Below are 13,641 nucleotides of genomic sequence, written 5' to 3' on the forward strand. Positions count from 1 at the left end.
GACCATGACCATCTGTGCTTGTACCAGAAACCTTTTAAAACAACGCCTATGTCTGTATCTAGGTCACAGTGACTCCCTGCTACCCTAATTCTTTCCCTCCTTGCTAATTAATTTCCCTATCAGCCACAAGCAAAACAAACTGCTCAGACAATTTACCAAGGTGGCCATGCTCTGCCTTCAGATTTCCTGTGTAAACTTAATCACTGGCATTTTCTTTATCACCCTAGTGGCAGTGAAAAGGTTGAGCCAGACCCTAGAGATGTATTTCTTTTTATCACCTAATTATAGATCCATGTTTATTTGTTTGCTTTGTTTTTAATGAAGAGGAGAGGGAGATGCATGAAAAGAGGGAGAAAGAAAGTTTAATACTTATTTTTATTTCATATGTATGAGTAGTGTGCCTGAATGTATGTGTCACATGCATGTCTGGTACCTGTGGAGGTCAGAAGTGGGCATTGCATCATGGAACTAGAGTTACAGACAGTGGTGAGCTGCTATGTGGTGAATGCTAGGAACTAGACTCAGGTCTTCTGTAGGAGCAATAAGAGCTCTTGCCTGCTGAGTCATCTCTCTAGGCTTAGACTCATTTTTTATTTGTTTGTTTGTTTGTTTGTTTGTTTGTTTGTTTTGTTCCAGACAAGGTTCCTCTGTGTAGCGCTGGCTGTCCTGGAACTCTCTCTGTAAACCAGGCTGGCCTAGAACTCACAGATCTGCCAGCCTCTGCTTCCGGATTGCCAGGATTAAAGGAGTGTGCCATCACACCCTGCTGCCTAGACTCATTTTTCTCCTGTACCACATCCCTTAGACACAGGACATGGATCCGGCCTTTCAGTCAGCACCACCTATCCCTGTAGTCTGGCACTGCCCTGCTTACTTCTGTCGCTCTTAGGACTTTCAAATCTAAACAGACAGAAGGACCCAGTGCGAAGCACACTCCTGTCATTCCTTGGTCCTCATTCCAGGCACAGCACCACAGTCACCACCTCTGAAGCTTTTCTGGTGCTCCAAATGAACCATAGTCCCTCTTTCCCACTTCTTCATCTATCTGAGTGCTCTTAATTAACTTTTCAATATGAAGTTCCTGTGACTGCTGTATAAATTACCATCAACCTGGTGAGTTTAGACAACAGAAATTTACTTTCTCCCAGAACTTGAGACAAACATCCAATTTCAGTGCTACAAGGTAAAAATCATGGTGGTCTAGGGGTCAGATTCCCTACAGAGGTTCTGGGACAGAATGTATTCTTGTTCTCCCTGACTTCTGCTGGTTGCCAGCATTCCTTAGCCTGTGGCTATACCATTCCAGTCTACATCTGTGGTCATGACACTTCTTTTTCCTCTTTCTAAAGACAGAAACACATCCTTTATCCTATTCCAAGGTTAATATTTCTCTTGCTTGTGAAGAAGCACGAGAACATTTAGGGCCCACGAGCATAATCTCTTTATCCCAAGAATAATCACACTCCCCAAAGTCTCTGCCATACAAGTTATCATTTAGCCCCGACATAGCTTTGGAGACCAATATTTAGGTTCACACACACACACACACACACACACACCATTTATCTGCTTGCTCAAATACCCAGACAGGGACTGCGAGCTACTTAAAGACAAGATCCTAGCCTAATAAAACTCACAGGGATTAACCAGAGTACTTCACAGCAGGTATGTATGTATGTATGGCCATCATCCAGAGCAGGTGCTGGCGATGCTGTTCCGAGAGGGGTGTCAGCTGAGGGATGCTATGTCTTGGGGTAGGTGCCCCCTCTTTAAAGAGGGCCTGGAGCCACTTGGGTGGGGATGTCTGAAGAAGAGGCTGGACACTTGGAAGAAACCTGGGCAATGTCTTATTACCACCCAAAGAAGGTATGTGTATGTGTTTTAGTAACTAAGACAGTGGCATTTTCTCTGTTGGGTCATTGGCTAATTAAGGAATAACTAAATAACAGAATTTTTCTTATCTGAAGGTTATTATGGAAAGATTTAGGGTATAAAGACTTAAGTGAGACTAGAGAAGATAGCTGGGGGGTTAAGAACACTTGCTGCTCTTGCAGGGTAGCTGAGTCTGTTTTCTAAGACCTTGACTCATTTACATCTACTAATTGGCTGAGAAAAAACGTGAAGCCCAGCTGCAGAGGAGCCAGCCCTTGATGCTGATCATTTTATGTAAATGAAAACCTGCCAATCTGTTTTGTTGAGAAAAATATGCTTCTTAAAGACAGAATTATTTAATACCATAGATGTTTGGATTTCTACATATCAAAAGAGTATTAAAGTGGGTATAAAACAGCCAAATGAAATTGGCGTCTCCACAGAGGATGAAGCCATGGCTTTTGGCCCCTGATGGGCTGGTATTAAATCAGGTGCTGCTTACAGGTCTGAAGATTTTATGAAGCCACACTGTAGTGTCTGCTGGTCTGATTGCAAGTGGGAACTGTTGAGCAGAAGACCTAGGGGATGCTCTTTATAACTTGAGGTGGCTAGCCGACAAGGGGTGGGAGTTGTTGCCTATATCTCACTAAGCAAACGAAAGGTATAATAGAGCAGTGCATGCATATGGTATGGGTGAGAAGTGTGTGTATGAGTGTTTGCACACGTGTGTGGGCACTCGCATATGGAGGCCTGAGGTTGATCTCATGTGGCTTCCTTTCATATTTTGAAACTGGACCTCTCACTGAACCCAAAGCTCACCATTTTGGCCTGTCAGGCTGGCCAGCTCACTCCAGGAAATGCTCTGCTCACAGGGATTACTCAGACAGGCCCACATACCCACCAGCTTTTTATGTGGTGTGCAGGTTCTGGGGACAAGAACTCCATCCCTCGGTCTTAAGTGGCAAGTGCATTAACCCACTGTCCCATCACTCCTACCCTAAAGAGGATTACTGTTTTTAGTTGTTGTGTTAACTGAACACAGGGAGCTAGAAGATCACATTAAAGATGAGATTTTATAGGTTTATTTTCCAAAAATATTAAAGAGAGGAAAAGCTGATGAAAGTACCAGTGATAGCTGGCCTCCCAATTAAAGGCAAGACAATTTATCCTCCATATGGTGCCCTTTAGACTTAAGAAGCACTTAGAGGGACTTAATGATTCCATGTATTAGCTTACACATAATACCCTTTGTGGCAGTTCATTCTGGCCCGTTCTACCACAAGCTGGTCCATGATCACCCTTCCTAGTTTGCATATTTCTGTCCTGGAGCTTCATTCTAAGACAGAAAATCAGAATGTGGCCTCCAAAGGCCTCACACAGTGTTCTAGTTTAAAGTTGTATGAAATGGAAATAGCTGAATCGGGGATGGGAGACTCGCATATCTGTGGTGTGACTGAGTTTTGTGTCTACTGAGTGATTGACTTCAAAATCAAGGGTTTAGAGAGAACAGTGGGGTTCTGGCCTTGACAGCAGTGTTTCAAAATATCTTCATAATGACTTTGCCCTCTTCATGAATAGAGGGCACATTAAATCAGACATTTATAAATAAGGGCTGTCCATACGTGGGTTGTGTGAAAATAGCATCCACTGGAGCACCTCCTCCAGCCTTCTGTGCTGCATATCATTGTGAGCACCCTAAGGGAAAACAGGCAGGAAGGGCAAGTGAGCTGTCCTGAGTGACAGAGTGGGTGACTGGCAGAGGTGGGATTTGACCCTGTGGTGTCAGAGCCTTCAGTATGCAGGTCCATGTAAGAAGATCTTGAGGGTCTTGGGGGTCAGAGAGACTTGTGCTGAGGGTCACCAAGCAAGGTACACATAAGGCTGAGAGCAAAGGTTGGACCCAAAATGCCAGTTTCTAAAAACCCCCAATGTGAGTGCTGGATACAATGGCTGCCTTCACTGTGGTATTTTTCAGAGCTGACTATTAAAAATTCCAATAAAAAAAATCAAATTAAAAAGAAATAGTCCTATAGTTTACCATGAAAAACAGGCAAAGCCACATGACCAATCTACTAAGGTCTTACTTTGTAGTTTTGCAGGCATGTGTTGGAAACTGAGGTACTGAGCAGCATTCTGTGTGTGACAGATAGACAAAAGCCAGCCCATGTGTATGCCTGCAAGCCTTTGGGTATGGAGTCCATAGCTCACATCTACACGTTTTCTCAGAGAGGAGTAGGTAGTTTTTCCCATACCAGAGATCAAACTAGGGGCTTCTGTGGTGTATCTGGGTTTTCTGGGTTGGTCTTTTCTACTTTTGGGGTTGTTTTGCCTGTTTGTGTCTAAGGTCATCTACATGTAATGTCACGGTAGCAACAATTTTCTAGCAAAGCTATAAGCTATTGTCCAGTGACAAGGGATTTCATTTTTATGGTCTTTCTGTCTACTGTGTTCTTGCTCTATTCTTTGAATATAGTGTCTTCCAGGCTCATATGTGTGAACACTTGATTCTCAGTGAGTGGTGCTGTTTGGAACATAAGTCTCATTGGTAGACATCAACCTCTAGAGACGGACCCTGAGGACTATATTCTGCTTTCTGACCCACCAAGATATGGGGAGTCTCTGCCACACACTGACCCTGTCACTCAGTCTTGCCTTCCCTGTCAGGATGAATTGATAAACCCAGAATCTGTAAGTGAGAACACATCTTTCCTCTCTTGGATTGCTCTCTATCAGGTATTTTGGCTCAATGAAAAGGAAAGTAGGTAATGAGCCTTGAGTCTGAAAACTCAGTTGCTTGCTCTAGATTCTGTATTATGAGAATAATTGTTGCTGTGCTTGGTGGCAACTTTGCCTTTTTTTTTTTTTTTTTGCCTTTCTTAGCTCTTTTTATTCCTCTCTGTGCTGTGCTGGTTTTGTAAACCTAGCAGCTGTACTGAGCAGTGAATTTGTTTGCTGGACTCAGCCATTCTTAGACCACATCTATCTTCAATAATATTCCAGCGCCAAACACAGTGCTGAATATGTAACTGCCCTGGCCCCAGTCCTTCTTTGTGACCCTCCCCCTCCCCCTTCCCCTTCCCTCTCTCCTTCCTCCCTCCCTCCCCTGTCCTTCTCTCTCCCTACCCTTTATTCTTCTTCACTTCCTCTCGCTCTGTCCCTTTAACTACCCCTGTCTTATTCCAGTAGATGGTAGTATCAATAGTAGCTGGTAAAAATCTAGTATTCCTTATCTTTAGAGTTTCTTTCTAAGAAAACCTGGCCAACACCATTTGATTTCCACCTAAATGACCCACAAAAAACCCTTGAATAGACAGCATATTTCTTTTCGGTTAGATAACTATTTTACCACAAAGTATCTATAATTTAGTCATTTCATTTGACTTCCTATTAACCAAACATGTCCAAATCCACATTTTGGTATTAAATACATTGCCAGTAGGGCTACTACCTTAATTCTTTTCCTGTGTGTGCCTCTCTCTCTTTGGAGAGCATTCATAATTCTATGAATATTTCTATCCTAGAACTCTATATACAAACTTGAACTTACCTTTTTATGAATTAGCAAACATATACCTCAGTAGAGAGTAAACATATCAAGGGCAGAAATTGTATTTCACTTTTCATATCCTCATTATGACTGTAAGAATGAACAAATATTATTTACCTATATAATAGAAACATTAACTCTGACAAACAAACCTTGTTCTTGCTCCTTTCTGGCAAGCAAATTTCTAACTTTGTAAGTGAAAAAGGCATGCAAGCACCTCTGGAAAAAAAAAAAGAAGCAGGTCTGTGCATTACGAACCTTCAGCCACATCCCATGTAACTGATAAACTCTGCTATAATCACAGCTCAGCCCGTTCTTCAGGATTCCTGTTATGTATGGGAATGTTATCACCGCTTCAGTATAATAGTCGTTTCCTTTCTGTGGTGATTTGAGGAAGAATGGCCCCCCATAGCCTTATCTGTTTGAATATTCAGTCCTCAATTGATGAAACTTTTTGGGAAGAATTAGGAGGTGTGGCCTTGTGTGATTACCCTGGTATCATGTGGGAGACACAAACACCATGTATCTACTATAACCCTGATATCCATATTGATCTTTTACTGATTTAAAGTCTGTAGGGTTTTTGTTTTATTATTTTGTTGTTTTTGTTGGTGGTAGTATTTTTAGCTAGCCATAATCTATAGACCTGAATTTACCCTTCTAATAGGACATCTTATTATATGGAAAGTGAGAAATCAACAAATCCAACATTGAGTGAGCACTATCAAGATGAAATGAACTAAATAAAATCTCTGTAACATTGTGAGAGGTTTTTAAATGCCTGGGTTATGTCCCCTAAAACTGTACTCCACCCTTCTCATGCTGTGTGCTTTGGGGCTAGGTCCCAACACAGCCTACAACGTACATTTTGTTGAACAGTCTTTTAGATTTAAGGGAGCCACCTGTTGAGGTGACCTAGGATAGTTGAATCACTCTTTTGCAATAAACATATCAGAGGTCAAATTTTCTCTCAGGACTGCACGCTTACAGATGCTCCTTTCACAGAAGTTGTTCATGACAACTGCCAATCAGAGCAAGCATGGTCCCTTGAAGGCCTCATTTTTCTACCTGATTGTACCAGTAGGTAGGCATTCCTTGTAAGCTAATGGGACACACAAATGTGTTAGACTAGTATCATTCAAGCTGGCAAAGGGACCCCATGTACCAGAATTAGCCTGGATATTGGATAAAATGCCCTAGGTCTTCAGTCCTGGGTTAATCACACAGCTATGTCTGTGACAAACACCTGAGGGAAACAGGGAGAAAGGGCTTATTGCTGTGGATGATTGATTGATAAACAAAACACTGATTGGCCAGTAGCCAGGCAGGAAGTATAGGCAGGACTAGCAGAGAGGAGAATTGAGAGAACAGGAAGGCAGAGAGAAGGGGATGCCAGCCTGCTGTCTAGGGAGCATCATGTAAAGACAGCAGGTAAAGCCACGGAACACGTGGCGACATATAGATTAACAGAAATGAGCTGAGTATAAGAGTAAGAGCTAGACAATGGTAGGCCTGAGCTAATGGCCGAGCAGTTTAAATAATATAAACGTCTGTATGTTTATTTTATAAGTGGGCTATGGGACTGCCGGGGCTTGGCAGGACCTGGAGATAAAAACTCCAGCTACAGCTTATTTTTGTCTCAAAGTTGCAAGACTGTTCTGTCTGTTCTGTCTGACTGTCAGTCCCACATACTGTTTCTGTGCCAGCTCTGGTTTCCCTCTGTCTTCTCTTGTAAGACATATAGTTGATATGATCTTACACTTCTCTTATTTCCAACACTGTTAAGCATTTTAACCCCGAAAACACTAGCATGTGTGGGCGCCATGGGCCCTGACCCCCGACTGTGAGTGGCTGTAGCCTTGCTTGCTGACCAGGTGTCCTTCCTATTCAGATTCCCTGCCGGTGTCCTTCTCACCTTAGGATCATCGGAGAGCTTACTGGAGGTTCTTTGTTCCTACATCCTGCTTGTGGTGTAAACAACTTAGGTGCATCCTGTATTTGGTGTAAACAACTTAGATGCAAGAATGCAGAACTTTGGGTCTAGAATGTAGACCATTGGTAGCGAACTTCTGCCCTCAGGGGATCCTCCATTTGTGTTGTAAGCCTGTATTTAAGGTTTCTTCCCTCTTTCAATAAACGGCATTCGACATCCAATCGTACGAATGACTCGCTGTCTCTTGTCTCTATTTTTTAATCCGCAGCCCTTCGCTCGGACATGGTGAACGTGTATTGGTAACACGGGCGTTACTGCTACAAGCATCCATATATGGTTAGTTTGCAGTACAGTGTGACTCAACTTAGACTCCCAGGCAGAGCATCTGTGGAGGTGTCCTGGGAACAGAAGATATTATTGTGCTTCCAGCCTTAGATTCCAGCTGACAATGTGCTGGGAACATCATGAGCCTATGCTCCTTTAGGCCCTGAAATTGAGAGCAAAGGGAAGCAAGTCGGTTCTATTTGGTGTGAAAGAAAATGCTTGCTCAGTGTGTTCAGAGTATGAGTTGTTGAGCTAATGATGCGACTCAATATCCCTCCCTTCCTAAATGAAATGTATGGAAAAAGGACTGAAAAATGATCTTTTTCTAGCTTGTCATTGATTTGCTTCTTTTCACTAACAAATGGGCAAAACTGTCTAACTAACTATAGTTGCCATTTGCATTTGGAAAAGGGTCAGAAAAGAAAATTTTAAACTTTAACAATAAACTTCAGAGAGCAGATGGAAATCTCTGTGATGGAGGAAGTGATTATCACCACACAGAATGCAGATGAACATTAGCTATGATTTAGTCAAGAATAAAGGACACCTACAGTTCCTTCTGTGACTCTCCCGTCCTTTGCATTCCAGTATCCCTGACGTGATCTAGGCACAGCAGTCTTTTGACAGCCACAGGCCACAGGGCTCTTCTGGCTCCAACAAGCAAACCTCTGAGCTAGAAAGCAGGCGTGTGGCAAGCCCCTCTCCCTCCATGCATTGAGCCCTATCGATCCTTCCACCTGACAGAGGGCGGAAACGAGGATGTCTTCACCCCAGCCAAGTGCATTCTTCCTGGAAGGTTTCTTAGCTCTTTCTAACCCATCAACTTTTGTGGACTGAGTTCTTGACTCATATGTTGAAGCCCTATCTGATAATGTCATGGCATTTGGAGAAAAGGGCTTTGGGCAGGAAATAGGATTCTATTAGCCATAATGTTTAGGCTACTAGGAGAAAATTAGAGTTTTATAAGAGAGAGGAAGAGACATGAAGGGAGAGGGCAAGACAGAGAAAGAGAGGGAGAAATGCTGTCTCTCCACATGCATGCACAGAAGAAAGCCATGTAAGGACTTGAGAAAATGGCCACTGACAAGGCAGAGTCTTCACCAGGACCCCGACCAGAGCAGAAGCTTGACCTGCATTTCATAGGCCCCAGAACTATGAGAAGTGCATTTCTGTTGTTAAAGCACAGGGTGTCTGGTATTTTGTTATAGCAACTGAACTGAGACATAAGTTCCTTTCCAAAATCATATCCTTTAACCTGAAGATTCTTATTGTCAGGATTCGTTCTTTTTTTTTTTTTTTTTTTGGTTTTTCGAGACAGGGTTTCTCTGTGTAGCTTTGCGCCTTTCCTGGAACTCACTTGGTAGCCCAGGCTGGCCTCGAACTCACAGAGATCCGCCTGGCTCTGCCTCCCGAGTGCTGGGATTAAAGGCGTGCGCCACCACTGCCCGGCGTCAGGATTCGTTCTTACTTCACTTTTAAAATCATGACTTCCATAAGAACAAGGTGTCTGAAAATATTGTTTGAAGCAGTCCATTTTAACATATAGGTTTGATCACCAAATGAACCAAAGTGGAAAAATTAGAAATATTATGGTGATATTTTGCTTATGATCTGACAAGTGAAGCTTTCCTGGAGATCAGAGTGCAGAGCTGGCACCTAGCTAACCTTAAAGGTCAAGCAGTGGTTGCCTAACTTGTGGGGCATGAAAGTCATCAAAAAGCTGCCTGCCTGTGGCTTTGCAGCCACTGGCACATGCTGCACACAGGGGTCCCGCCGGAGTCACCACCTCACCAGCTAGGTTCTCCTCTCTTTTTTCCCTAAGCCTTTTGAGGGGTTTGGGATTTTTCTGCTGCAGCCTCTCTGCAGCAAACTCCACAGGCACTTGCACTCTGAACGCTGCCAGACTTAGCCCTCGCCACCAGCCAGCTCTGCCTTTAGGCAGCTCCCACTGCATCTGCTTCCTCCCCAGAGTCTCCTGTGTGTGTTTTTCTGACAGCAGGTTCTCTCTCTTCTGGTGGGTGGTGGGCTTTCCCTGGACCCCCTCCTCAGGCTGCTGCTAAACTAGGTAGCTGCCTTGAAAACCCACCCAGGCTTCTACTGTTCTATGCAGCAGCAGTCAGCTCCACACTTCACCATCATGTGAATTGTCATCAGCAGAAGATCTGGTGAGACAATTGGGAATTTTTAAAGGGAGGAATTAGTTAAAAGAAAGAGTTTGTTCCCACATTAAAAAATGAGGGGCTGGGCGTGGTGGCACATGCCTTTAATCCCAGCACTCAGAGGCAGAGGCAGAGGCAGGTGGATCTCTGTGAGTTCTAGGCCAGCCTGGGCTACCAAGTGAGTTCCAGGAAAAGGCGCAAAGCTATACAAAGGAACCCTGTCTCGAAAACCAAAAAAAAAAAAAAAAAAAAAAAAAAGAGAGAGAGAGAGAGAGAGAGAAACACTATTACAATGGAGGGAGTTAGGTCTCTGTATGATAATATGCTGGACAGTTTGAAAATGGAACAATTAAATGATACAGTAATTAGTTTAGATGGGATTTATATAATGTCAATTATAAACATCAGTTTTATCATTTTTGTTTTATCACTAAAAATGTTGGTTGATATGAGTGCTAAGATACAAGTTTTAGAAAAACTTATTAAAACAGATTATGGAAATGTTCAGACCCAGATAGAGGAATTTAAAGGAGAACAAATTTCAGCATTGCATTATAAAGTTAGAGAGGAACAGCCTAAGGTTTTCAAACAACCAACTTTAATTTACCCAATAACCTTACAGAAATTGCCAAATGATAAATATCGCCAAGGCTGTATAAGAGCTGATTGAACTTCTGTGGAAATGTTAGAATTAAGGACATTCAAGGAAACAATAGTCTCATATGGCATGCATTCATCTTTTGTGAAGCAGATGTTAAACTTGTGGTCAACTTGTAATATAATTATTGCTCAAGACTGGAGAGACATGGTTACAGCATTCTTGGAGCCTGGTCCTCAATTACAGTGGAGGACCTGGTAGAAAGATGAGGCTAAGACCATTGAACAGCAAAGTAGGGATAAAGGTATGGAAATCTCCCAAAACCAACTTCTTAGAGAGGGAGCTTATGCTAATATAGGAAGGCAATCTCTATATGATGACCACACACTGGCATTATGCTGCTCAGCATCCTTGAATGCTTGGGCAGAACTGAAGAAGCAGGAAAGAAAACTGAGTCATTTACTAAAGTTATACAGGGCCCAAAAGAAACCTTCACTGATTTCTTAGAAAGACTGACTTCAGGATTAAATAGAATAATCCAAAATTCAGACACTAGACAAATAATAATTGAATCTCTGGCTTTTGAAAATACTAAGGCACAATGCAAAAAAGTAATTAGACCTTTAAAGGCAAGATCAGCACCAATAGAGGAATGATCCAAGATACAGTCAGTATTGAATCTCATGACCATGATGGTACTTGGATAGGAGAGGTGATTTCCAGAGGTTTGAAGAAAATTAAAAATGTCAGTTGTTTCAATTGTTGCAGACAAGGTCACCTAAAAAAGGTACTATAACCCTTTCCCATTGGGAAACAACTTGAAGGGCCTCTCACAGGTTCCCATGTCAAATTTAGTTCAGTCATTTCCTGTCATCATGGAAAAAACTCCTTCTGAGAGCAATTAAAGAACCTAATGCATATTGAAAAAAACCGTACTGCTCTGGGTGATAGAACAGCAAGAGAAGAGAAAACAAAACATTCAGGAGAAACCATAAAGTAGATGTTTTGGAAAACTACAAATGAACAAAGACCAAAATTAAAAATACCAATAAATGACATTGTCATTGAAGCTCTTGCAGACACAGGTGCAAATGTAACAATAATTGCACCAGAATCTTGGCATCTAAATTGGCTTCTTCAGGAGGTAAATATTCAGCTGTTAGCGATTAGAACATTATCTCAAGTTAAACAGTACAAGATGGGTCAAATGTATAGGGACAGAAAGAGAAGAAAATTAAAGCCATATGTGGCTAACATAGCAATGAATTTATGGGGATGTGAATTGTTATAGCAATGGAATACTCAGATTAACATTCCTCCAATCTCAGAAACAAACCATAAATTAACATATGTTTCTGGGGAAAATATTAGAAGGATTTATAAAAAGAGTGACCAAACATTCAGGTTGTACAAGAACAAGGCATAACAGCTGCTGGTCTTTCAAAGGCACCAACATCTCTACCTTTAAAATGGTTGACTGACCAACCTATATGGGTTGAGCAATGGCCTTTAACATCAGAGAAATTACAAGCCTTAGAACAGCTGGGACAAGAACAGCTAAATGCTTAGCATATTGAAGAATCAGCCAGTCCTTAGAATTCTCTTGTATTTGTTATTAAAAAGAAATCTGTAGGTCCCTGGCCCTTTGCTCAGGCCTGAGCCAGCATGCTGCGCAGGGGGCCCCCCAGCCCATCACCTGGAAGAGCCCACTCTCCCTGGAAGATAGACCATCCTTGAGGAGGATGACTGAGACATTATGGGCCATGCACTGTGTCTGCTCCCGGCGAACTGTCATCATTGATAATAAGCGTTACCTCTTCATCCATAAACTGGGGAAGGGAGAATCCTGTGTCATGAGCAGCAGGACCAGGAAGAGGCCCAGTGAGAGGTAGACATGCACCGCCTCTTCCAGCATCCCAGCATCCTTCTCCTCATGGCTTACTGTCTGAAAGAACAAGGTGCTAAGCATGAAGCCTGGTTGCTACTACCCTTTTTCAAGAGAGGTACACTGTGGAATGAGATAGAAAGGCTGAAGGACGCAGGCAACTTCCTGACTGAAGACCAAATCCTTCCATTGTTGCTGGGTATCTGCAGAGGCCTTTAGGCTATTCATGCCAAAGGTTATGTGCACAGGGACCTGAAGCCCACCAATATTTTGCTTGGTGATGAGGGGCAGCCAGTTTTAATGGACTTGGGTTCTATGAACCAAGCATGTATCCAGGTGGAGGGCTCCCCCCAGGCCCTAGCTCTACAGGACTGGGCGGCCCAGCCGTGCACCATCTCCTACCAGGCCCCTGAGCTGTTTTCTGTGCAGAGCCACTGTGTCATCGATGAGCGGACTAATGTCTGGTCCCTAGGCTGTGTGCTTTATGCCATGATGTTTGGGGAAGGCCCTTATGATATGGTGTTCCAGAAGGGTGACGGTGTGGCCCTTGCTGTGCAGATTGAACTCAACATCCCACAGAGTCCCAGGCATTCTTCAGCCTTGCGACAGCTTTTGGCCTCTATGATGACTGTGGACCCCCAGCAGCGCCCTCACATTCCTGTCCTCCTGAGTCAGTTGGAGGCATTGCAGCCACTGACTTCAGGCCAGCACACCACTCAGATCTGATCAAAGCAATGGGCATGTTGGGAAGATGACCTTGAAGCAGCTTTCAGCTTTCACTGGAACTCCTTCCGTTCTACCCAGGATGGTCTTAACAGCTAGGGTCAAGAATGGTGGGTCCTTGTGTGTTCTGCTCTCTTATCCCAGTACCTGGGCAAGGATCCTGGGGTGAGGTGAGGGAAAGTATGACAGAAAATAGAGCTCAAAGCTAGACTGCTGGGCACACATCATGTTCTATCTCCAAATCTGGGAGGAGGAGAATAGATAAAAAGGAGAATAAAGTGAAAACAGACTATGTAAAATAAGAAAAAAAGAAAAATGAAAAAAGAAATCTGGAAAATGAAGAGTGGTAACAGATCTAAGAGCCAATGGGAACTCTGCAACCTGAAATTCCTTTACCTTCTCTATTACTTAAAGGATGGCCTCTTATAGTTATTGATTTAAAAGATTGTTTCTTCACTATACCTTTACAAGACAGAGGAAAAATTTGCTTTCACAGTACCTACTTATAATAATTCTCAGCCCGTTAAGAGATATTAATGGAAGGTCTCCCATAGGGACTGTTAAACAGCCCTACCCTGTGACAATATTTTATAAGTCAGC

The 13,641-nt window shown here is 42.9% G+C and overlaps 1 pseudogene; it reads left to right on the plus strand.

Moving 5' to 3' along the window:
- The first annotated feature begins 12,196 nt into the window (after nucleotides 1–12,196).
- On the plus strand, nucleotides 12,197–13,326 carry LOC102912469 (serine/threonine-protein kinase 16 pseudogene; annotated as a pseudogene).
- The last annotated feature ends 315 nt before the right edge of the window (nucleotides 13,327–13,641 follow it).

Source organism: Peromyscus maniculatus, chromosome 7 (genome assembly GCF_049852395.1).
Source record: "Peromyscus maniculatus bairdii isolate BWxNUB_F1_BW_parent chromosome 7, HU_Pman_BW_mat_3.1, whole genome shotgun sequence".
NCBI classification, from domain to species: domain Eukaryota; kingdom Metazoa; phylum Chordata; class Mammalia; order Rodentia; family Cricetidae; genus Peromyscus; species Peromyscus maniculatus.